The sequence below is a fragment of the Arachis ipaensis genome, chromosome B4, assembly GCF_059453495.1.
Source record: "Arachis ipaensis isolate K30076 ecotype BB chromosome B4, ASM5945349v1, whole genome shotgun sequence".
In the NCBI taxonomy this organism is placed as follows: domain Eukaryota; kingdom Viridiplantae; phylum Streptophyta; class Magnoliopsida; order Fabales; family Fabaceae; genus Arachis; species Arachis ipaensis.
Window position 1 is genome coordinate 35,471,520 of NC_142439.1, and position 25,117 is coordinate 35,496,636.

The following is a 25,117-nucleotide window of genomic DNA, read 5'->3' on the forward strand; positions in this document are numbered from 1 at the left end:
GGAAGACTTGATTCATGATCATCATCACCAAGGGAACTTGCTTCTTGATCTATCCCATCCAATTCTTCATAGGGAATATGCCATGGAGGTTATGCACTAGCCTCCTTGACATCAATTTCAATATTCTTGGAGGAATACTCTACAACTCTTGATTTCCATGGAGATTCGGCATCTCCTAAGTCTTCAACCACTTCTTCCTCTTCAACTATTACGGCTTTCTCCACTTGTTCCAATACAAAGTTACGTTCCTTATTGTTCACCAGAGTTTCTAGTGTCTCTTGCATTCTACGTCCTTCTATTGATTCCCCACATGTAGCCATGGGAGTACTTTGAGTGTCGAAGCGCAGAGAGGCTAAATTACCTACTACCTCGATCAAGGTAGCTATGAACTCTTGTGTCATCCTTTGCATCTCTCTTTGGTCCTGAAGAAGAACACGTAGAGTGTCATCCATTAGAGATTGGGGTGGATATAAGGGTTCATTGCTTGGGAGGAAAGGTTCATGATATGAGGGTGGTTCATCATGATATGGATATGGCGGTTCAACACTCTCTATCTTTTCCACTTATTGCACAACACACTTCAATCCCTTGTTCTCAAGTTGAGATTCTTTAGCCATGAGAGCTTCGTGTGCTTTCAAGCTTTTCACTTGCTCTAATTGATGAATGGTTGCTTGAAATTAATCCAGTGTCTCCTTGAGACGATCCCTTGACTCTTGTTCTACTTGGATAACATGATTAAGATCATATGGCTCTTGGGTTGATGGATATGGACAAGGTGTATATGGAGGTGGTGGTTCTTGGGAGTAATTGTGTTAGAATGTGGGTGGCTCTATGTATGGCTCATATGGTTCATAAGGTGGTTGGTATGGTGGATATGGGTTAGGGTCATATGAAGGTGTTTGGTAAAATGGGGCTTGTGAGTATGGTGGTTCAAAGCTATATGGAGGGGGTTCATAGACATATGGTGAGGGTTGTTGATTGTCACGAAAAAGTCTACCGTAACCATTGTCTTAGTATGCATCGTAGAATGGTTGTTGCTTATAGCACATTGGAGGAGGCTGTTGCCAAGAGCGTTGATCAAATCCTTGTGGCTCCTCCCATCTTTGATTGTCCCAACCTTGATGCATGTTCTCATTATAGCTTCCATTCCCTACAACATAATTTGAACCAAACTCGTAGCCAAAGGGATGAGAATTCATAGTAGCAAGAGAAATAAAAACTAATAAAAATAAGCAACAAAGTCCTAAAACTAACAAATAAGCAAAAGGCAAAAATGTACGATAACCAATAATAAGGCACCCATTTGCAATTCCCCAGCAACGGCGCCAAAAATTGATGGAAAAAAATCGTCGGTAAAGAATTTCACAAAAATAAGCACGTTGTAAGTATAGATCTAAACCGACAATTAAACCTCAATCAAATTTAATTTGTTTGTCACTAAATCAAACCCAATAAAATTTAACCGAATTATTTAAACCTCGGGTCGTCTCTCAAGGAATTGCAGGGAAGTGTACTTATAATTGGTTATGGGATTGTATCTTTTTGGGTTTTTTAAATGTTGAACAAGGAATGTAAATGACAAGAAGATAAACTAATAATTAAGAAAAGTTCTAGCAAGGATTGATAATTAGAATTCCTATCCTCATTATCATAGTCACTTGTGATGGTAATTGCCTTTTACTATCACTTAGTTAACCTATAACAATTGAAGGTAAGTCAAGTGAGAAAATCAACTTGAATTCACAAGTCCTAATCAAAGACTAGAGTTAGTGAAGCTCAAGCCAACTAGCAAGTTTCAATCACCAACCAACAAAAGACTTCGACAATTCAAGAGTCTCTAATTACTCAATCTAAGCTAAGAACATAAAAAGCTAATTTAGAATCCAACCAAGCATTTTATCAAACACTTGGTGGGCGCAAAATAAAAGCATAGAAAAGCAATAAGAGAATATAAAATCTAAAACCAACAATTGCAAGGAATCATCAACAACAAATAAAGGAAGAAACAATAAACATGAAATACCTCAAATTGCATTAAAAAGGGAAATCAAATCTAACATGAGAATTCATAAACTAAATTGGCAACATAAAGTAATCAACAAGGGAAATAAATAAACTAGAATGCTAGAACAAATAAAAGTAGAAGAGAAACTAAATTGAAATAATATAGAATTCAGAATTCGAAAAGAAATAAAACTATGAACCCTAAAACCTAGAGAGAGGAGAGAGCCTCTCTCTCTAAAAACTACATCTAAAACCTAATGTGTGAATAATGAGAGATGTCTTCATGATTCCCCCACTCTGTAGCCTCTATTCTGTGTTTTTGGGCTTGGAACTGGGCCAAAAGGAGCCCAGAAATTGCCCCCAACGCTTTCTACAAATTGCAGCACGTGACGCTTTGTCACGCATACGCGTCACTCGTCTTCTGTGCCAGTCATGCGTATGCGTGATTCACGCGTGCACATCGCTGTCAGCTTCTCAAAACATCATTTTCTTGCGTTCTTTCCACTTTTGCATGCTTCCTTTCCGTCCTCTAACCCATTCCTGCACTATAAACCCTGAAGACACTCAGTAAACATATCACGGCATCGAATGGTAATAAGAGGGGATTAAAATTAGCAAATTAAAGGCCAAAAAAGCATGTTTTCAACTATAGTACAAATTAGGAAGGAAAATGTAAAACATGCAGATTATATGCATAAGGGTGAGAATAATGGATAAAATCTACTAAACTGAGCACAAGATAAACCCTAAAAATGGGGTTTATCAAATACCATGAGGTGTCAAGGTGAAAAATAGCAAAGGAAACCTGGGATAAGCTCCAAGTCACACACGAAGACACTATCCAAGTGAAGGAAACCAGAGTAGACATGTTGTGTAAGGTGTAACACCCTACCACGCAGAGTCTTATGCTTAAGTCATAAAACATAGGTGGTGAGATATTACGACCTTTAAATATGTATGTATATATATATACATACATACATACATACATATATATATATATATATATATATATATATATATAATTGAAAAAGTTTTATAAATCTAGGAGCCTTTAAAGAAAAGGGTAAAGCAAAGTTGTTAAATCGAAAAGCGCAACGCTCGTGAATAACATTTACTAGCGTACAAAGAAAGCTTAGGTACATGAATACACACAGACACACACACACACACACACACACACAAAAGGAGAGTAGAGGGTCAAGGTAAAAAATATTCAAGCCTGCCGAGCTCAGCCTGCGAAGCTAAGGTTGGCCGGAGGATATTTACGTTCATACATATAAATTCCAAATCCAAAGTTCTCAAAATAAACTCTAGTTCTCCAACAAAAGCCTCATGAGGCACCAAAATATAATACATAAAAGGAGAAGTCTAAGCATATATATATATAACAAAACATAAAAGCCCAAATTCCCATCTTCACTGCAATAGAACTCCAGACGACTATCGAGGTGTATCTCGACCTGCATCTGAAAACAACAATATCGTATGAGATAAGAACAGGGGTCCTCAGTATGGTTAAGGTGCCCACATATATAATATATAAGGTCCCGGAAAAGTCAGAGGCAATCCTAGAACTCTGACACTTAGATTATAAAACTTAAAGATTTGAAACAGTTAAACATAAACGGGGTGTTTCTCTATGGTTCTTAAACTTAATCAAAACCTAACCAAAACCCTCAATCCTCCGCCTTTCCTCCAATCCTCCAACTCCAGTGAAACCACAAACAAACAAACAGGCAAAGCAAGCACAGGTAGAATACAGATACAGCAAGTAACAATTTAGCAATTAAGCAAAATAATCACATAGGAAAGCCCAATTAATTCACAATCAAACATAATCATACAAATGCATATGATGAATGTCTATCCTACTGGCCGTAAGCTCACATGTCGGTTAACTGCCAAAACCCGACACACCCGGTAGCTAACCCGGATACCGTCTCTCGACTGCACATCTCCAGGAGGCATAAAATCGGGTAATTAGTGCCCTACCACCTTCCCCTAGTGAGGCCGTGCCATACCGATCGAGGGGTTAGTGCCCTACTACCTTGTAGACAGAGAGAGAAAGAATGTGAGGGAATACGTCGGGGGATTAGTGCCCTACCACCTTCCTCACATCCCACAAACCACAATCACAATGAATACGGGAGAAAGAATCGAGGGATTAGCACCCAACCGCCTTCCCCACCTCCAACACATCCATACCATCATCATGTCCATTCAGTCTCAAATTCGTCCTTACTACTCCTTTATATTCGTTCATAATCATCACATAATCATTCATTATGGACATGGCATCACATATACTTAACTTCTTTGCACTTTTCATACATAATTCATCATTTTTCAACCTTACTTCACCCTCAAGTTACCACATTTTCCTAGCTTCATCTCATTACTAGGCATACTATTAATATCTAGGACTAAAAGAATAAAAATAGAGGTTTAGAGGTTCAAAATTAGGTTTAAAACACAAAATTCATTTTTGTTGAAAACAGGGGTCACGGGTATGCGTGGACATGCATTTTTCCTTGATCGCATACGCGAGATGTCCAACACGGAAGGGTTGGTCATGTCGCATGCAGTGGTTGCGTACGCAAGATCTGCAGATTGACAAAAATGTTGAATGCTGCAGAATTTTCAATTTTGCACTCCAAACTTCTGATGCGCATTACTTTTTTGTTTTAAAATATTTTTTATGCATTTTTTGAACAACGTAAACTTCACGGATCCAATTTTCATATGAAACCAGTTTGAAACAATTTAGGGGTCCGAAATCTGAGTTATGACTCGCCGAAATTCGGCCAAAAATTAAATTTACACAAAAATCCTCCAACTTCTATTTTCATTAATTCACCATTCAATATCAATCTTCCTATACTCAAAATCAGCTCCAACACATACAATATCACAAAAATACAACTCTACACCCTTTCATCATCCATCATTGATGGGTGGATATTTTATACGCTTTTTGACATCTGTTTTCATATAGTTTTTAGTATATTTTGTTTAGTTTTTATTAAGTTTTTATAGGTTTTAATGTTAAATTCACATTTTTGGATTCTACTTTGAGTTTGTGTGTTTTTATACAGTTTCAGATAATTTGGCTGAAATTGAGGAGCTGGAGCAAAAGTCTGATTCAGAGACAGAGAAAGCACTGCAGATGCTGTCCGGATCTGACCTCCTCGCATTCAGAAGAGTTTTTCTGGAGTTACAGAAGTCCAAATGGAGTGTTCTCAATGGCTATGGAAAGCTGACTTCTAGAGATTTTCAGAAATATATAATAGTACATACTTTACTTTATATTTAAAGGCCCAAAAATGGTGTCCAACGCCAGCCTTCTGCGCCCTTTCAGGCGTCTAGCGCCCAAGGAGAAGAGACCAGCGTCCAAACGCCCAAAGAGGACCCCCTAGCCAGCGTTCAATACCCTAGAGGCCTCATATCACGTGGATCTCATCAAAGCTCAGCCCAAACACTCACCAAGTGGGCCCCAGAAATAGATTTTAGCACTAAAAAGACTGTTTTACCCTTACTAGTCATTTGTTTAGTATTTAAGGGATTAGATTCATGTTATTCGTACACACTTTTTACCATCATACACACCATATTCGAGTTTTACCATTGTATTTCCTTTTAGTATAAGTTTCTAAACCTCCTAGATTGAGGGGAGGAGCTTGCTGAGTCCTATGAATTAATAAAAGTATTATTGTTTCTCTTCGATCCGTGTTTGATTTAATTTTAAGATGTATACTCGTTCTTCAACATGGTGAATAGGATTACCAGTGACAATTAGCTCTGTTCATCATACTAGGACCGCGTGCCTGACAACCACCCGTGTCTACTTGGGTTCATGTGAATACGTGATTGGAAAGCGCGAACCGCCAGCTTGATTATACATCTCTCAGACAGCTAATCCACGACTTCGTTGGGGACTTCTCGAGACACTAGTTCAGCTAATTTTCAGGGAGATTAGGGGCTCTGTGGTAGAGGCTAGAACCCAAAGAAGCAACATTCTCTGATCTGGAAGATTCGACCTTGTCTGTGGCATTTTGAGTAGGATCGCCAAGAGAATGAACTACTAGAGCTTCACCCTCGTTCAGATTGGGTGACCACGGCCCATGGCATTTGATCTGAAGCAGAGGAGATTAATGACCACGGCCAATGGCGTTGATCACATACAGCCTGCCATAGAAGAAGTCATTCACAAGCAAAGAAGGTAGTAATACCAGAATTAATTCAAAAAGGCTAAGCAACTCCTATCCTTAACCATATTCCTATTTCTGATTCCATTCAATTTACAAAGTATTTATTTTATTTACATGTCAACTTAGTTTAGATCTCACAAATACAAATACAAATCCATATCCAACAACTTCTTGATTTTGCCTGACTAAGACCTGCAAGGAAACCATAGCTTGCTTCAAACTGCAATCCTCGTGGGATCGACCCTAACTCACTCAGGTATTACTTGGACGACCCAGTGTACTTGCTGGTACAGTTGTACAGAGGTGTGGGGATTCGTGCACCAAGTTTTTAGCACTGTTGCCGGGGATTGTTCGAGTTTGGACAACTGACGGATTATCTTGTTCCCTAGATCAGGTAATTTTTATTTTGTTTGAGTCTTTTATTTTTATTTTCTTCTTCTTCTTTTTCGAAAAAAATTAAAACCTTTTTCAAAAATATTTTTCTTTTCTTTGTTTAATCTTTGTTCTTAGTTTGAGTCTTTTGTTTTTGTTCTTGGTAATTTTTTTCCTCTATGAGTCTTTCTTTCTAAAAATTTTTCAGAAATAGTTTCTTTGGTTAAATCTTGTTTCAAATCTTTAAGTTTGGTGTCTTCTTGTTGTTTTTCTTTTTATTTTCGAAAATTTATGTTTGGTTTTCTAAAAATTTTTTAAGTTTGGTGTTCTTTACATGTTCTTGTGTTCTTTGAATTTCTTGAGTCTTGTTCTTAGTGTTCTTTTCAATCTTCAAAGTGTTCTTGTGTTTTCTTTTTATTTTGATCTTAAAATTTTTAAGTTTGGTGTCCCTTTGTGTTTTTCTTTAAATTTTCGAAAATTAGTCCCTTTTGATCTAGAAATTTTAAGTTTTGTGTCTTTTACTTGTTTTTCTCTTTCCTCATTAAATTCAAAAATAAAAAATATATCTTTTCTATCTTTATTTTTTATTAATTTTCGAAAAATTTTAATAAAAATTCAGATTTTAATTTCAAAATTTTTATCTTATCTTATCTTAACTTTACATTTCAAAAATCAAATCTTTTCAAAATCATATCTTTTTCAAAAATTTTATCTTATCTTATTTAAAAATTCAAAATTTAAAAATTCAAAAATTTCAAAAATTCAAATTTCAAATTTTAAAATCAAATCTTTTTAAAAATCAAATTTCAAATTTTATCTTGTTGACTTTTTCAATATTCAAAATTTAAAATTTCAAAATTTAATTTTCAAATTTTAAATCTTAAATTCAAATCTTTTCTCAATTAGTTACTTATCTTCTCTCTTCTTTTTCAAAACTTCCTAACTAATTCCTTTCTCTTCTATTGTAAAAAATTCTTCTTCTCTTTCTCTCTCTTCTTTTTCGAATTTCAGTAATTAATTTTAATTTTTTTTAATTAATTAACTTTAATTTTCAAAATTAATTAATAAATAAAATAAAAACAAAAATATTTTAATTCTTGTTTATCCTTTCTACTTCTATTTCTACTTCTATTCCTTCTATCCTCTTTCTCCTTTCTCTTCTTTTACCTTTCTTCATCATGAACCCAAATGGGAATGAAGAGTTCAGAAGAACTCTGGGATCTTATACAAATTCCACTACTGACTTCTATGGAGGAAGTATTAGCATACCTCACATCAGAGCAAGTAGCTTTAAACTCAACCCTCAACTTATTACTCTAGTGCAGTAAAACTACCAGTATTCTGGGCTTCCTCAGGAAGAACCTACAGAATTCTTGGCAGATTTCTTGAAGATTGCTAATACAGTACACAATGAGGGAGTAAACCAAGATGTTTACAGATTATTACTTTTTTCTTTTGCTGTAAAGGACCAAGCAAAGAGGTGGTTGGATAACTAGCCTAAAGTTAGCTTGAAAACTTGGAAACAGTTAGTAGACAGGTTTTTAAATTAATATTTCCCTCCGAAAAAGATGACCCAGCTGAGACTGGACACCCAAGGCTTCAAACAAGGAGATAATGAATCTCTTTAGGATGCCTGGGAGAGGTATAGAAGGATGCTAAAAAAATGTCCCACTGAAAAATATTTTCAGAATGGGTACAGTTAGACATCTTCTATTATGGACTTTCAGACATGGCTAGAATGTCTTTGGACCACTCTGCTGGTGGTTCCATACACATGAGAAAGACCATTGAAGAAGCTCAAGAGCTTATTGAGACAGTTAACATTAATCAACATCTGTACTCATCTGCTGAGACTTCTATAAAAGGAGAGGTTAAGGCAGTGTCTACTGAACCTAACCCTTCAGAATAGGATGGCCCATTGACTCAGTAACTACACACCCTTGCCCAGCAACTACTGGAATTGCAAGAGGCTTTGAGAGGAACTCAGTCTTGAAAAGGAATGTAGAAGCACAGCTGAGTCAAACAAGGCAGCAGTTATCTAAGCAGATAATAGATGAATGCTAGGCCATTCAACTAAGGAGTAGAAAAAATTTTAAACACCCAACCTCAGTACAACAAGAGATCAAAGGAAATAAAGCCAACAGAGGAACACCAGATAGAGGTCCAGGACGTCTTTGAAGGCATTGAATGCCCAAAGAGGAATGTTATTGGCATTCAACGCCAAGAAGGGGTATCCATCCCTAGCGTTAAATGCCCAATTGATGACACCAACAAGGGCGTTGAACGCCCAAAAGGGGATAGTATTCCTGGCATTGAATACTAAGAAAGGGGCAGCAATATGGGTGTTGAACGCCCATGCAAGGGAGGCCAGTCACGTACTGATAACAACCCTCCTAAGCAAGCTTGTAATCCCCCTTCCAACACACACGACAATCATCCTTCATCAACCAAGATTGATGAGTATAAGGCTAAGATGCCATTTCCTCAGAGACTCTGTCAAGAGAAAAAAAATAAACAGTTTGCCAGCTTTGTAAATTATCTCAGAACATTAGAGATCAAGATCCCTTTTGCAGAGGCTTTTGAACAGATACCTTCTTATGCTAAGTTCATGAAGGACATTTTGAATCATAAGAAGGATTGGAGAGAGACAGAGACAGTAGCTCTTACTAAGGAGTGCAATGCATTCATTCAGAGGAAGCTTCCTCATAAACTGCAGAGACACCCTAACACTCTTCTCAGAGGCATAGAAGTGAATCCAAGAGAAAAGTGTCTAGCCCTTATTAGTACCAAAGAGGTTGAGCCTCAAATGGTACACACTGTTGGGGAACTAAATGAAGAAGGGACTCAAGAAGAGACTGGAAGCACATTGTTGCACGCACCTACAGAGGAGAAGGAACCTCAAGTTGATTCTTCTCTAGGCGTGCAAGGGGAGTCTATGACTCCCACAGAGCACACCCTTGTAGAGGTAAAAGAGTCTCAAGAGCCATCTTTCCTAGGCGTGCAGAAAGAACTGGCAGATGACCAGTTGGCTCATTTCCCAGCAGCCCTTAAAGAGCTGCAAGTCAATATCTCTGTTGCAAAGGTATTAGAAAAAAGGACCCCCTATACGGCCTTTCTAAAAGACATTCCTTTTGAAAAGAAGGACCTAAGGGGAGATGAAATAGAGGTACTTACTGAGGAGTACAGTATCCTAATTCAGAATGAGCTGCCAAGGAGGATGCCAGATCCAGGGAGCTTTCAGATCCTATGGACCACTGAAAAGATCATTTTTAACAAAGCCCTGTATGATCTTGGCTTAATTTTAAATCTAATACCTTCTACTGAGGCAGAGGCAGAGGCTGAATATGGAGAGACTAGGAAGGCATTGAACGCCAGTGAGGAAGATCTCACTGGACGTTCAATGCCTAACCTGTCAGAAGGTCTGCCATTGAATGCCAGTGAGGAAGCCCTCACTGGGCATTCAACGCCCATCCTGTCAGCAGAGCTGGCATTGAACGCTAGCCAGGGAGCACTGGCTAGGCGTTCAACGCCCAAACAAACAGGAACTCTAGTGTAAAAACCGAAGTTTTTCACAAAAAATCATTTTAATAAAATAATTTTATTACCTGGAATAGATTCAAAATATATGAGTTTTAATTTGAAAATATAACGGTGAAATTTGGTTTCAATGAATTTTTCTGAGTCAGAAAATGTATTTTCTGCGAAAAATCGAGAAAAACTGCGAACCGGCAACTGAACTGGTCGAACCGGTTCAAGTCTGTCCGGTACTGTGTTTTGAGAAAAATAAGATTTTGAAAATTGATTTATTGTTTTGAAAGGACAAAAATAATTTAGAATCGAAAACCAAGCGCTAATTTTAAAGGTTTTGGCCCAAAGTGAGCCAAACGGACCAAAAATACTTAGCGGGTTGGACCGAGCCCAAGTGGGCCCAAGTCCAACATATAAATGCCGTAACTAAGAGGCATTTAGCCTCATTTTTCAGAAAGGAAAGAGAGAGGGACGGTGAGAAGAGAGAAGAGAAGGGGTTTGGGGTTTTCACTATTCACCCAAACCTTGTTTTGATCATAACTTGAGCTACGGAACTCCAATTGATGAGTTGTTTGCAGCCACGCGAAGCTCTCGACGAGATATTCCTTTTCTATCTAAGAAAACCTGTTAAGATCTCAAAATTCACTCCCCTGTTTCCTATCCTAACTTCTGCATTTTTGAAGGTTTGGTTTTTGAGTGGATTTTGTGGTTTTGTTTGTTTAGGTGATCTCTTGTAGCGGGTAATTATTGGATTTTACCCCTAATCTCATTGGGTAAGGTAAGGTTTCACTAAACCCTTGTGTTTAGTTGCTTTGTGTATCTTAGGTTTTGATTTTGATATATATATGATGTTAGATTGAGTTTTGGGTGTTTCTTGGAGTTGGTTGAGGCTTTGGATCAAGCTTGGTGGCTTCGTTTGGTGTTTGGTGCATTTGGGAATCACCAAGGTATAGTTTTGGTTTCCTTTATGTAATATGTAATGTTTCTGGACACTTAGGCTAGTTGACCTTAAGATAGGATTGAATTAAATAAATGGTGGATTGAATTATGTATGTGGCATGTGAATTGTGATGAAGATTTTATGAGTTATGTATGTTTGAGTTTGATTATAATGTTGATGAGAAAATTGATGATTGGTGTTGTTGATGTGGATTGATTGATGTTGTAGTGGTGTTGTGTGGAAGGAATTGGAATGATAATGATAACAATTATATGATTTGATGATGACTGTTAGTATTTCAATGATTATGAAGGTTGATATTGATGAGTGTGTATATTAATTGGGGTAATATGAATGTTGATCATGATTGATAATAATGAGACTAATTGATGAGGAGTATGGATATTGATGTTGATGATAATTGGTGAAGGATGTGAGTTTTATGAGGATAATTAGAGAAATAGAGATTTTGATGAATTTGGGTAATGTTAGATGTTGTTTGGTGATGATTATTGAAATGGATGAGGATTTGTAGTTGTTTGGTTTTGAAATGAGAGTTTTGGTAAAAGTAAGATTTTGAGGTTTTTGGTAAAAATAGATTTTTGGTGAACTTTGACGGATCATAACTTGAGCCTCGGTTTTCAAAATGTGTTGAAATTTATTTAGAATAAAATTCCATTGAAAAATCTTCAAATTGATCTAAAGTTTGTAAAATTTTGATTTTTCTAGAGGAAGTTATGATCGTTCAAAATTTAGTGTCAAATTCTGAATTTCTGCTAAGTTACAGAATTTTGTGATTTCTGGTATGTGCGCACGCATAGCCTTGTGCGCACGCACAACCCTACGAAAATTTAAACATGTGCACAAGCACAGCCCTGTGCGTACGCACATGCAGGGGAAGGCTTCCTGTTTAGAGCGCTAGTACAGCTTGTGCGCGTACACAACCAATGAAGATTTACAACCTGTGCGCACACACAGGTTGGGAAAGGCAGTCTGTTGGGGGCACTAGCACAGCTTGTGCAAGTGAACAGAATTGTGAAAAATTGCACTTGTGCATACGCACACCCCTATGCGTACGCACACGTCTTAAAAATCTCCCTGGGCGTGCGCACACATGCACACGCCCTGTTTTATAACTTAAACTTTGTTTTTACACTATTTTACTTTCCCAACAATGTTGTATACTTCTATGACACCTAATTGAGACTCTTGGGCTTTTTTTTGGCTTTGAAACATGGGAAAGTTCCTAGGAAATTTAATTTGGGTTTGACTTTGAAAAGTTAGAGAACGGAGGTTTAGGTTTTTGGTATACTGAGGATGAGTTTGGTTGAGAGGGAAGGAAGAGTAGTGAAAGTGGTGATTATTGACAATGAGTTGAGAAACTGATGAACTAATGAGTTCGGAATGGAATTAAGAATTGATGATGGTTATTATGAGCTTGATGGATATTGAAAGGAAGTGTGCCAGGAACTATATCCTTGGAATGTTGAGAATTAATAATTGAAAATGATTTGAGATGAGAAATGGTGATGACTAGTGATGATTTGAGGTCGATGGACTTGTTGGATTATATGAGAGTGTGTAGGGCCTATATCCCTGGCGTAGCAGATTTCTCTACTGCATGAGCAGATGTTGTTGAGAGTGTGCAGGGCATATATCCCTGGCGTAGCAGATTTCTCTGTTGCATGAGGAGATGTTGTTGAGAGTGTGCAGGGCCTATATCCCTGGCGTAGCAAATTTCTCTGCTGCATGAGCAGATGTTGTTGAGAGTGTGCAGGGCCTATATCTTTGGCGTAGCAGATTTTTCTGCTGCATGATTTGTTGTGGTTATTTTCTTCTCTGCTATAGGAAGTGTGCAGGGCCTATATCCCTGGCATAGTAGACTCCCTACTACATGAGTGTGCAGAGCACTATATCTCTGGCGTAGCAGATTCGCTGCTGCATAAGTGTGTAGGGCACTATATCCCTGGCGTGGCAGAAAAGGCTACATCCGAGAGGATATGTCGGGTTGGCATTTATGGACCGACAAGTGATATCACGAGCCAATAGGATAGGCGTTCATCATATGCATCTTTTATGTGCTTGTTTGCTTTGATTACTTGAGTTTGCCTAATTGTATAATATGCCTACTTGCTTCTTGAATTAATTGTGATATATGATTATTACCTGTGCATTACTTGTTTGCATTAATTGTGATTGTCTGGTGCTGGGGAGGTTAGGTAGGCAGTGGCAATAGGATCGCACGGAGGTTAGGTTGGTGAAGGCTGTGGGATACAGTGGTGTGATTAGTATTAGTTAGAATTCTCCTAAGTTTAGATAACCCGGTTTATGGTTTAAGTTTATTTATTTATTTTACTCTAAGCTTGAATATCCGTATGCGATGTGAAGTTCTAGGATTGCCTTCGGCGTCCCGGAGCCTTACATCTTACATATTAGGCGTTGCTACCATACTGAGAACCTCCGGTTCTCATTCCATACTTTGTTGTTGTTTTTCAGATACAGGTCGTAGTTCACCTCGGTGAAATTACGGACATGGTGGCAGAGCGGAGTATGGTTTCTTCCTGGCTTATTTCTGTTTTATTTTGTTATAGTACTTTCTCTCACCCTTTTGTTTTAGACTTTATGGCCTTAGAGGTTTACTTGAGAGAAAAGTTGTATAAGTTGTTTAAATTCCAAAAACTTTGTATTTTTCTGTTTGTAACTAGTCAGCTTAAACTTCACAAGCTGCGGCTAGTTCCCTATGATTATCATACTCTTATGTCTATATATGTTCTATTCTCTTGCATCTATACCCTGTATCTTATGCGTTAGTTTCGTGTGAGCGTTTTGCGCTTTATGTAATTCTATTTTTGAGCATAATCCTTCATCGGGCTTCTAGAATATATTATTTCTTTCTATATAAATATGTATAAGTCTTAGAATTGTCGTAACCTTTGATTAACCTTTGCTTTATGGCTAGAGGTAAGGCTTAGGGTAATAAGGGTGTTACATCTGGCGCTGAACGCCAGTGAGAAACCCCTCACTGGGCGTTCAACGCCCACACAGCTAGGGAAGCTGGTGTTGAACGCCAGCAAGGATACCCTTGCTGGGCGTTCAACGCCCAAAAGGATAGAGAAACTGGCGTTTAACGCTAGTAAAGGTGCATAGCATGGGCGTTCAATGCCCAAAGAGCTAACAGAGCTGGCGTTGAATTCCAGTAAAAGCACACCCTCTGAATGCTCAATACCCACTTAAGACATCCCTATCCAAGAACTAAAGGAAGCCAAGGCTCACATAGAGACCGTAGAGGTTCCTTTGCATGCACTTCTGCAATGCATGAGTTCTGATGAACACTCATCCTCTGATGAGGATGAAGACACTAGGGAAGAGCAAGTTGTTCGGTACCTAGGAGCTTTCATGAAGCTGAATGCCAAGATATTTGGTACAAAGCCTTTCGAGGAAGAACCTCCACTGCTTTCCAAAAAACTCAATGCTTTGGTTCAGCAAAAGCTACCTCAGAAGCTTCCAGATCCTAGACGCTTCCTGATTCCTTGCACCATAGGCACCATGACCTTTGAGAAGGCTCTGTGTGACCTAGAGTCAAGTATAAACCTCATGCCACTCTCTATAATGGAGAAACTGGGAATCCAAGAGGCACAAGAAACAATGATTATCTTTCATAAAGACTGGATGGTGTTCAAGGTTCTTCACCCTCCATTACCCCTTGATAAGGGAGGCACTTGCATAAAGGATTTAGCATCAAAGCCTCATCCCTTTGACAAAACCAATTCAATCCCTCCTAAGATCAAACGTAAGTTTGGTGTTGGATGTACACTATCCACAAAGGAGGAAGGCCCCAAAAGGAAGATACCTAGGGGCTGGAAAAATAAAAACATCCCTACTGAAGGTTTTTCACCATGGAAAATGGTAATGTTCACTTATCTCATCATGGTATTCACCATGGAAGAGGGAAATGGTACTAAGGCACACCAGCATATTGCTGCAAGCCCAACCCTGCCTCATGCAGTGAACAAGATCTTGTCTCTTGAACGTCTTATGCTAATCCAAGAGAGCACAAGAAGGAAGCTCCCAATAAGGAGTAAGGATTTATTCCTCCATGTTAAGCAGTACACTCTGGATGAAGTGTTGCTGGCATTGAACGCCAGCCAGGGAGTAGACCCTGGGCATTCAAACGCCAATGCAGATGGCATGGAATCTGAATTCCCTAGCTTCTCAGGACCAGTGGATCCTACAGACTCCCCACCTATCATATTTGCTCGAGGACGAGCAAAACTCTTAAGTTTGGTATTGCAAAAGCTTTGCTTTTTGACTTCTACCACTCCTGCAAAGAGTCATGAGGGAAGAACAACAGAGACAAAGGAGTAACATTGAAGAGATCAAGCACCACTTTGGATACTCAAGGAGGAGTACTAGCCGCCACCATTAAAGGTGGATTCGTTCTCTTTATCTCCTTTTCTTGTGTATTTTTTCTATTTTCTGTTATGTTGCATCATCTGTTCTCTGGTTTTTGTTGCATGATCATTTGCATTTATGTCTTAAGGTTATAAAATGTTCCATCTATCTCTCACCTTGCTTAAAAGAAAATTTTTTATTTGAAAAGAATTGAGAGATACATGAATTTCAAGTTTAAAATAAGAATAGTTCAATTATGTTGATATGGTGGCATTGCTTTAATTTTCTGAATGTATGAATAAATAGTGCATATTTGAAGTTGAAATTTTAGAATGTTGGCTATTGAAAGAATGATGATGAAAGTGAAGTATTATTGGTAATCTGAAAAATTAATAAAATTGATTCTTGAAGCAAGAAAAATCAGCAAAAAAAAAAAGAAAAAGCATGTTGCAAAAGAAAAAAAAATTATTATGCATGCGAAAAAAAGAAAGAAAAAAATGGCAAAAAAATAAATAAAAGAGAAAATCCATTACTGCCCAAAAATGCAGGAAAAGGAGGGCAGATTGAAAAAGCCAATAACCCTTTAAACCAAAAGGCAAGGGTAAAAGGATCCAAGGCTTTGAGCATCAGTGGATAGGAGGGCCAAAAGGAATAAAATCCTGGCCTAAGTGGCTCAACCAAGCTGTCCCTAACCATGTGCTTGTGGCGTGAATGTGTCAAGTGAAAAGCTTAAGACTGAGTGGTTAAAGTCGTGATCCAAAGTAAAAAGAGTGTGCTTAAGAACTCTGGACACATTTATCTGGGGATTCTAGCAAAGCTAAATCACAATCTGAAAAGGTTCACCCAGTTAAAGTGTCTGTGGCATTTATGTATCAGGTGGTAATACTGGAAAACAAAGTGCTTAGGGTCACGGCCAAGACTCTAAAAAGTTGTGTTCAAGAATAAAAAAGAACTGAACTAGGAGAGTCAATAATATTATTTGGATTCTGAGTTCCTAAAGATGCCAACCATTCTAAGTTTCAATGGATAGTGAGATGCCAAAACTATTCAGAAGCAAAAAGCTAATAAGTCCCGCTCATTTAATTGTAATTGAGCTTCATTGGAAACTTAGAAATTTATTGTATCTTAATTTTCTTTTAATCCTACCGTGTTTTTAGTTTCTTGGGGACAAGCAACAATTTAAGTTTGGTGTTGTGATGAGCGGATATTTTATACGCTTTTTGGCATCATTTTCATATAGTTTTTAGTATATTTTGTTTTGTTTTTATTAAGTTTTTATAGGTTTTAATGTTAAATTCAAATTTTTAGATTTTACTTTGAGTTTGTGTGTTTTTGTACAATTTCAGATAATTTCTGGCTGAAATTGAAGAGCTAGAGCAAAAGTCTGATTCAGAGACAGAGAAAACACTGCAGATACTGTCCAGATCTGACCTCCTTACATTTGGAAGAGCTTTTCTGGAGCTACATACGTTCAAATGGAGTGTTCTCAACGGATATGGAAAGCTGACTTTTAGAGCTTTCTAGCAATGTTTAATAGTACATACTTTACTTCAGATTTAAAGGCCCAAAACTGGCATTCAACGCCAGCCTCCTGCCCCCTTTCAGGCGTCCAGCGCCAAAGGAGAAGAGACCAGCATCCAAACGCCCAAAGATGAGCCCCTAGCCAGTGTTCAATGTCCTAGAGGTCTCATAGCACGTGGATCTCATCAAAGCGCAGCCCAAACACTCACCAAGTGGGCTCCAGAAGTGGATTTTAGCACTAAAAAGACTATTTTACCCTTACTAGTCATTTGTTTAGTATTTAAGGGATTAGATTCATGTTATTCGTACACACCTTTTACCATCAAACACACCATATTTGAGTTTTACCATTGTATTTTCTTTTAGTATGAGTTTCTAAACCTCCTAGGTTGAGGGGAGGAGCCTTGCTGAGTCCTATGAATTAATAAAAGTATTACTGTTTCTCTTCGACATATTCTAAGATGTATACTCGTTCTTCAACATGGTGAATAGGATTACCATTGACAATCAGCTCTTTTTATCATACTAGGACCGCGTGCCTGACAACCACCCGTGTCTACTTGGGTTCGTTTGAATACGTGACTGGAAAGCACGAACTTCTAGCTTGATTATACATCTCTTAGATGGCTAATCCACAACTTTGTTGGGGACTTCTCGAGACACCAATTCAGCCGATTTCCAGGGAGATTAGGGTCTCTGTGATAGAGGCTAGAACCCAAAGAAGTAGCATTCTTTAATCTGGAAGATTCAACCTTGTCTGTGACATTTTGAGTAGGATCGCTGATGAGCGGATAATTTATACGCCTTTTGGCATTATTTTTACATAGTTTTTAGTATGATTTGATTAGTTTTTAATATATTTTTATTAGTTTTTAAATAAAATTCACATTTCTGGACTTTACTATGAGTTTGTGTATTTTTCTGTGGTTTCAGGTAATTTCTGGCTGAAATTGAGGAACTTGAGCAAAAATCAGATTTAGAGGTTGAAGAAGGACTGCAGATGCTGTTGGATTCTGACCTCCCTGCACTCAAAATGGATTTTTTGGAGCTACAAGAGTCTAAATGGCGCGCTCTCAATTGCTTTGGAAAGTAGACATCCAGGGCTTTCCAGCAATATATAATAGTCCATACTTTGCTCGAGTTTAGATGATGCAAACTGGTGTTCAACGCCAGCTCTCTGTCCTATTCTGGAGTTAAACGCCAGAAACAGGTTGCAAAGCAGAGTTAAACGCCAGAAACAGGTTACAAACTGGCGTTTAACTCCAAGAAAGACCTCTACACGTGAAAGCTTCAATGCTCAGCCCAAGCACATACCAAGTGGGTCCCGGAAGTGGATTTCTGCATCATTTACTCATTTCTGTAAACCCTAGTAACTAGTTTAGTATAAATAGGACTTTTTACTATTGTATCTTGATCGGATCTTTGATTAGTTTTATGCTATCTTAGACCTTTATGGAGGCTGGCCATTCGGCCATGCCTGGACCATCATCACTTATGTATTTTCAACGGTAGAGTTTCTACACACCATAGATTAAGGTGTGGAGCTCTGTTGTTCCTCATGAAGTAATGCAAAGTACTATTGTTTTTCTATTCAGTTCAAGCCTATTTCTTCTCTAAGATATTCATTCGCACACAAGAACATAATGAATATGATAATTATGTGACGCTCATCATCATTATCACTTATGAACGCGTGCCTGACAAACACTTCCGTTCTACATGCAAACAAGCTTGAATGTGTATCTCTTAGCCTTCTGATCGTGAGATCAGAGTCTTCGTGGTATAGGCTAGAACTATTGGCGGCCATTCTTGAGATTCGGAAAGTGTAAACCTTGTCTGTATAATCCGAGTAGGATCCGGGAAGGGAGGCTGTGACGAGCTTCAAACTTGCGAGTGCTGGGCGTAGTGACAGACGCAAAAGGATTACTGAATCCTATTCCAGTATAATCGAGAACTGACAGATGATTAGCCGTGCGGTGACAGCGCATCTTGGACCATTTTCACTGAGAGGACGGGAAGTAGCCATTGACAACGGTGATGCCCTACATACAGCTTGCCATGGAAGGGAGTATGAAGGATTGGATAAAGACAGTAGGAAAGCAGAGGTTCAGAAGGAACAAAAGCATCTCCATACGCTTATCTGAAATTCTCACCAATGAATTACATAAGTACCTCTATATTTATTTTATATTTTAATTATTAAAACTCTATAACCATTTGAATCCGCCTGACTGAGATTTACAAGGTGACCATAGCTTGCTTCAAGTCGACAATCTCCGTGGGATCAACCCTTACTCACGTAAGGTTTATTACTTGGACGACCCAGTACACTTGCTGGTTAGTTGTGCGAAGTTGTGACAAAGAACTAAGATGATGATTTTGCGTACCAAGATGTTGGCGCCATTGAGATCACAATTTCGTGCACCAAGTTTTTAGCGCCGTTGCCGGGGACTGTTCGAGTTTGGATAACTGACGGTTCATCTTGTGCTCAGATTAGGTAATTTTATTTTAATTTTAAGCCTTTTGTTTTTGTTCTTTTTATTTTCGAAAAATTTAAAAAAATATATTTTAATTAATTTATGTTCTTCAGAATTTTTAAGAAGGAATTCTAGAATTTCATGGGAAATGTTGAATCCTGGCTGGCTGTAAAGTCATGTCTAAATTCTTTTGGACTGAGGGTTCTTTTTCACATGCTTGAACTATGTATGCTGAAGCTTGGCTGGCCATTGGCCATGTCTAGTGTTTTGGACCGGAGCTTTCACTGAAAGCTTGGCTGGCTAGTGAGCCATGTCTAATTCCTGGACTGGATTTTTAGACTAACATTACAAGATTCCTGGAATTCCTATTAGAAATTTTGAAATCCTTATTTTTCTATTTCCAATTAATTTTCGAAAAATTACAAAAAAAATTTAATAAAATCATAAAAACCAAAAAATTCGATGTTTCTTGTTTGAGTCTTGTGTCAATTTTTAAATTTGGTGTCAATTGCATATTTTTAATTTTTCTTAAAAGTTTCGAAAATTCATGCATTTGTTCTTCATGATCTTCAAGTTGTTCTTGATGAATTTCTTTGTTTGATCTTTAATTTTTTCTTGTTTGGTGTCTTTTCTTGTTTTTCATATGCATTTTCAATTTGTTAGTGTCTAAGCATTGAAAATTTCTAAGTTTGGTGTCTTGCATGTGTGTCTTTTCTTAAAATTTTCAAAAATAAGTTCTTGGTGTTCATCTTGACATTCAAAGTGTTCTTGGTGTTCATCTTGACATTCAAAGTGTTCTTGCATGCATCGTGTGTTTTGATTCATAATTTTCATGTTTTGAGTCTTTTGGTTGTTTTTCTCTTTCTTCATTAAAAATTCAAAAATAAAAAATATCTTTCCCTTATTTTCTCATAAATTTTTGAAAATTTGACTTGACTTTTTCAAAATTTTTAAATTTAATTGTTTCTTATGAGTCAAATCAAATTTTCAATTTAAAAATTCTATCTTTTTCAAATATTTTTCAAAAATAAAATCTTTTTCATTTTTTCTTTCATAACTTTGAAATTTTCAAAATTTATTTTCAAAATCTTTTTCTTATTTCTATTTCATATTTTCGAAATTAATGCTAACAATTAATGTGATTGATTCAAAATTTTTAAGTTTGTTACTTGCCTAGTAATAAAGGTTCAATCTTTAAACTCTAGAATCATATCTTTTTAGTTTCTTGTTAGTCAAGTAATCAACTTTAATTTCAAAAATCAAATCTTTTTAAATTTCTTTTTCAAATCTTTTTCAAAATAAATGTCAATCACATCTTTTTCAAAATCAATTTCAAAATCTTTTCTAACCTCTTATCTTTTCAAAATTTGATTTTCAAATCTTTTTTTAACTACTTAACTTTTTGTTTTATTTTAAAATTTTACTATTTCAATCATATCTTTTTCAAAACCACCTAACTACTTTTCTCTCTCTTGTTTTCGAAAATCCCTCCCTTCTTTTTCAAAATTTCTTTTCAATTAACTATTTGTTTTAAATTTTAATTTAATTTTATTTTTCTTTTTAAATTTTTGAATTCTAACTTTATTTTTTTAATTAAAAACAAAAAAATTTCTTTTATTTTATTTAATTTTCGAAAAATTCTTCTCTCTCACCTCCTTCTAATTATTTATTTATCTACTAACACTTCTCTTCTTCTTACAAATTCAAACCCTCTCCCTCTTTTTGTGTTCGAATTTCTTTTCTTCTTCTACTCACATAAAGGAATCTCTATACTGTGACATAGAGGATTCCTCTTCTTTTCTGTTTTCTTTTTTTTCATATGAGCAGGAACAAGGACAAGAATATTCTTGTTGAAGCTGATCCGGAACCTGAAAGGACTCTGAAGAGGAAGCTAAGGGAAGCTAAAGCACAATTCTCTGGAGATAATCTGACAGAAATTTTCGAAAAAGAAGGAGACATGGCCGAAAATAATAACAATGCAAGGAAGATGCTTGGTGACTTTACTGCACCAAATTCCAATTTACATGGAAGAAGCATCTCAATCCCTGCCATTGGAGCAAACAATTTTGAGCTAAATCCTCAATTAGTTTCTCTGATGCAACAGAACTGCAAGTTTCATGGACTTCCATCAGAAGATCCTTTTCAGTTCTTAACTGAATTCTTGCAGATCTGTGATACTGTTAAGACCAAACGGGTTGACTCCGAGGTCTACAGGCTTATGCTTTTCCTTTTTGCTGTAAGAGACAGAGCTAGAATATGGTTGGACTCTCAAACTAAAGATAGCCTGAACTCTTGGGATAAGGTGGTCACGGCTTTCTTAGCCAAGTTCTTTCCTCCTCAAAAGCTTAGCAAGCTTAGAGTGGATGTTCAAACCTTCAAACAGAAGGAAGGTGAATCCCTCTATGAAGCTTGGGAGAGATATAAGCAACTGACCAAAAAGTGTCCCTCTGACATGCTTTCAGAATGGACCATCTGGATATATTCTATGATGGTCTATTTGAATTATCTAAGATGTCATTGGACCATTCTGCAGGTGGATCCATTCACCTAAAGAAAATGCCTGCAGAAGCTCAGGAACTCATTGACATGGTTGTAAATAACCAGTTCATGTACACTTCTGAAAGGAATCCTGTGAGTAATGGGACGCCTCAGAGGAAGGGAGTTCTTGAAATTGATACTCTGAATGCCATATTGGCTCAGAATAAAATATTGACTCAGCAAGTCAATATGATTTCTCAGAGTCTGAATGGATTGCAAGCTGCATCCAACAGTACTCAAGAGGCATCTTCTGAAGAAGAAGCTTATGATCCTGAGAACCCTGCAATAGCAGAGGTGAATTACATGGGGGAACCCTATGGGAATACCTATAATCCCTCATGGAGAAATCATCCAAATTTCTCATGGAAGGATCAACAAAAGCCTCAACAAGGCTTTAATAATGGTGGAAGAAACAGGTTTAGCAACAGCAAGCCTTTTCCATCATCCACTCAGCAACAGACAGAAAATTCTGAGCAGAATCCATCTAGCTTAGCAAATATAGTCTCTGATCTATCTAAGGCCACTTTAAGTTTCATGAATGAAACAAGGTCCTCCATTAGAAATTTGGAGGCACAAGTGGGTCAGCTGAGTAAAAGAGTCACTGAAACTCCTCCTAGTACTCTCCCAAGCAATACAGAAGACAATCCAAAGAGAGAGTGCAAAGCCGTTGATTTGACCATCATGGCCGAACCTACAAGGGAGGAGGAGGACGTGAATCCTAGTGAGGAAGACCTCCTGGAACGTTCAGTGACCAATAAAGAGTTTCCCTTTGAGGAACCAGAGGAATCTGAGGCTCATCTAGAGACCATAGAGATTCCATTGAACCTCCTTTTACCATTCATGAGCTCTGATGGCTATTCATCTCCTGAAGAAGATGAAGACATTGCTGAAGAGCAAGTTGCTCAATATTTAGGAACAATCATGAAGCTGAATGCCAAATTATTTGGTAATGAGACTTGGGAGGATGAACCTCCATTGCTCATCAAGGAACTAAATGCCTTGCTTCAGCAAACTTTACCTCAAAAGAAACAGGATCCTAGTAAATTCCTAATTCCCTGTAACATAGGCACCATGACCTTTGAGAAGGCTCTGTGTGACCTAGGGTCAGGAATAAACTTAATGCCACTCTCTGTAATGGAGAAACTTGGGATCTTTGAGGTGCAAGCTGCCAAAATCTCTTTAGAGATGGCAGACAACTCAAGAAAACAGGCTTATGGACAAGTAGAGGACGTGTTAGTAAAGGTTGAAGGCCTTTACATCCCTGCTGATTTCATAATCCTAGACACTGGGAAGGATAAGGATGAATCCATCATCCTTGGAAGACCCTTCCTAGCCACAGTAATAGCTGTGATTGATGTGGACAAAGGATAATTGGTCCTTCAACTGAATGAGGACAACCTTGTATTTAAAACTCAAGGATCTCCTTATGTAACCATGAAGAGTAAGCATGAAAAGCTTCTCTCACTACAGAGTCAACCGAAGCCCCCACAGTCAAACTCTAAGTTTAGTGTTGGGAGGCCACAACCAAACTCTAAGTTTGGTGTTGAACCCCCATATTCAAACTCTAAGTTTGGTGTTGGGAGGTTCCAATAATGCTCTGAACATCTGTGAGGCTCCATGAGAGCTCACTGTCAAGCTATTGACATTAAAGAAGCGCTTGTTGAGAGGCAACCCAATGTTATTTAATTATATCTATTTTATTTTATTGTTATTTCGTGTTTTATTAGGTTGATGATCATGTGGAGTCACAAAAACTACTAAAAAATCAAAAAACAGAATGAAAAACATCTTTAAAAATAGCTCACCCTGGAGGAAGAACTTACTGGCGTTTAAACGCCAGTAAGAAGCATCAAACTGGCGTTTAACACCAGAAAGAAGCATTAAGCTGGCGTTAAACGCCAGAAACAAGCACCAGACTGGCGTTTAACGCCAGAACAGAGCATGGAAGTGGCGTTAAACGCCAGAAACAGGCTACATTTGGGCGTTTAATGCCAAAAACAAGCAGCAAGCTGCCGTTTAACGCCAGACATGCATGCTAAGGGCGTTTTACACGCCTAATTGGAGCAGGGATGTTAAGTCCTTGACCCCACAGGATCCCCACATTTTCTTCTCTCCTCTTCACACCTTTTCATAACTCTCTTCCGCAAAAACCCCACCTACCTCCAAAATTCAAACTCTTTTCCCTCCTAAACCCAACCCTAATGGCCAAACCCTAAACCTCCCCCCACTCCTATATAAACCCCTCTTTCCTTCTTCATTTTCACACAACACAACCCTTTCTTCTTCCCCTTGGCCGAATACACACCTCTCTCCCTCTCCTCCATTTTTCTTCTTCTTCTCCTTCTTTCTTTCTTCTTTTTCTCGGGGACGAGCAAACATTTTAATTTTGGTATGGTAAAAGCATTGATTTTTGTTTTTCCATAACCATTAATGGCACCTAAGGCCAGAGAAACCTCAAGAAAGAGGAAAGGGAAGGCAGTTGCTTCCACCTCTAAGTCATGGAAGATGGAGAGATTCATCTCAAAGGTCCATCAAGACTACTTCTATGAAGTTGTGGCCAAGAAGAAAGTGATCCCTGAGGTTTCTTTCAAGCTCAAAAAGAATGAGTATCCGGAGATCCGACATGAGATCCGAAGAAGAGGTTGGGAAGTTCTCACCAACCCCATTTAACAAGTCAGAATCTTAATGGTTCAAGAGTTCTATGCAAACGCATGGATCACTAGGAACCATGATCAAAGTGTGAACCCAAATCCAAAGCATTGGCTTACCATGGTTCGGGGGAAACACTTAGATTTCAGTCTAGAAAATGTAAGGCTGGCGTTCAACTTGCCAATGATGGAAGAAAATGCACGCTCCTACACTAGAAGGGTCAACTTTGATCAAAGGTTGGACCAAGTCCTCATGGACATATGTGTGGAAGGAGCTCAATGGAAAGTTGACTCAAGAGGCAAGCCGGTTCAATTGAGAAGACTGGATCTTAAGCCTGTAGCTAGAGGATGGTTGGAGTTTATTCAACGCTCAATCATTCCTACTAGCAACCGGTCTGAAGTTACTATAGACCGGGCCATCATGATCCATAGTATCATGATTGGGGAGGAAGTGGAAGTTCATGAGATTATACCTCAAGAACTCTA

General features: G+C 37.9%; 1 non-coding gene across 1 annotated transcript; it reads right to left on the reverse strand.

Moving 5' to 3' along the window:
* Window positions 1–21,795: 21,795 nt before the first annotated feature.
* LOC148567170 (small nucleolar RNA R71) lies at window positions 21,796–21,903 on the reverse strand. The gene has a single exon (XR_015882182.1). It is a non-coding gene; the product is annotated as a small nucleolar RNA R71 (small nucleolar RNA).
* Between the last annotated feature and the right edge of the window lie 3,214 nt (window positions 21,904–25,117).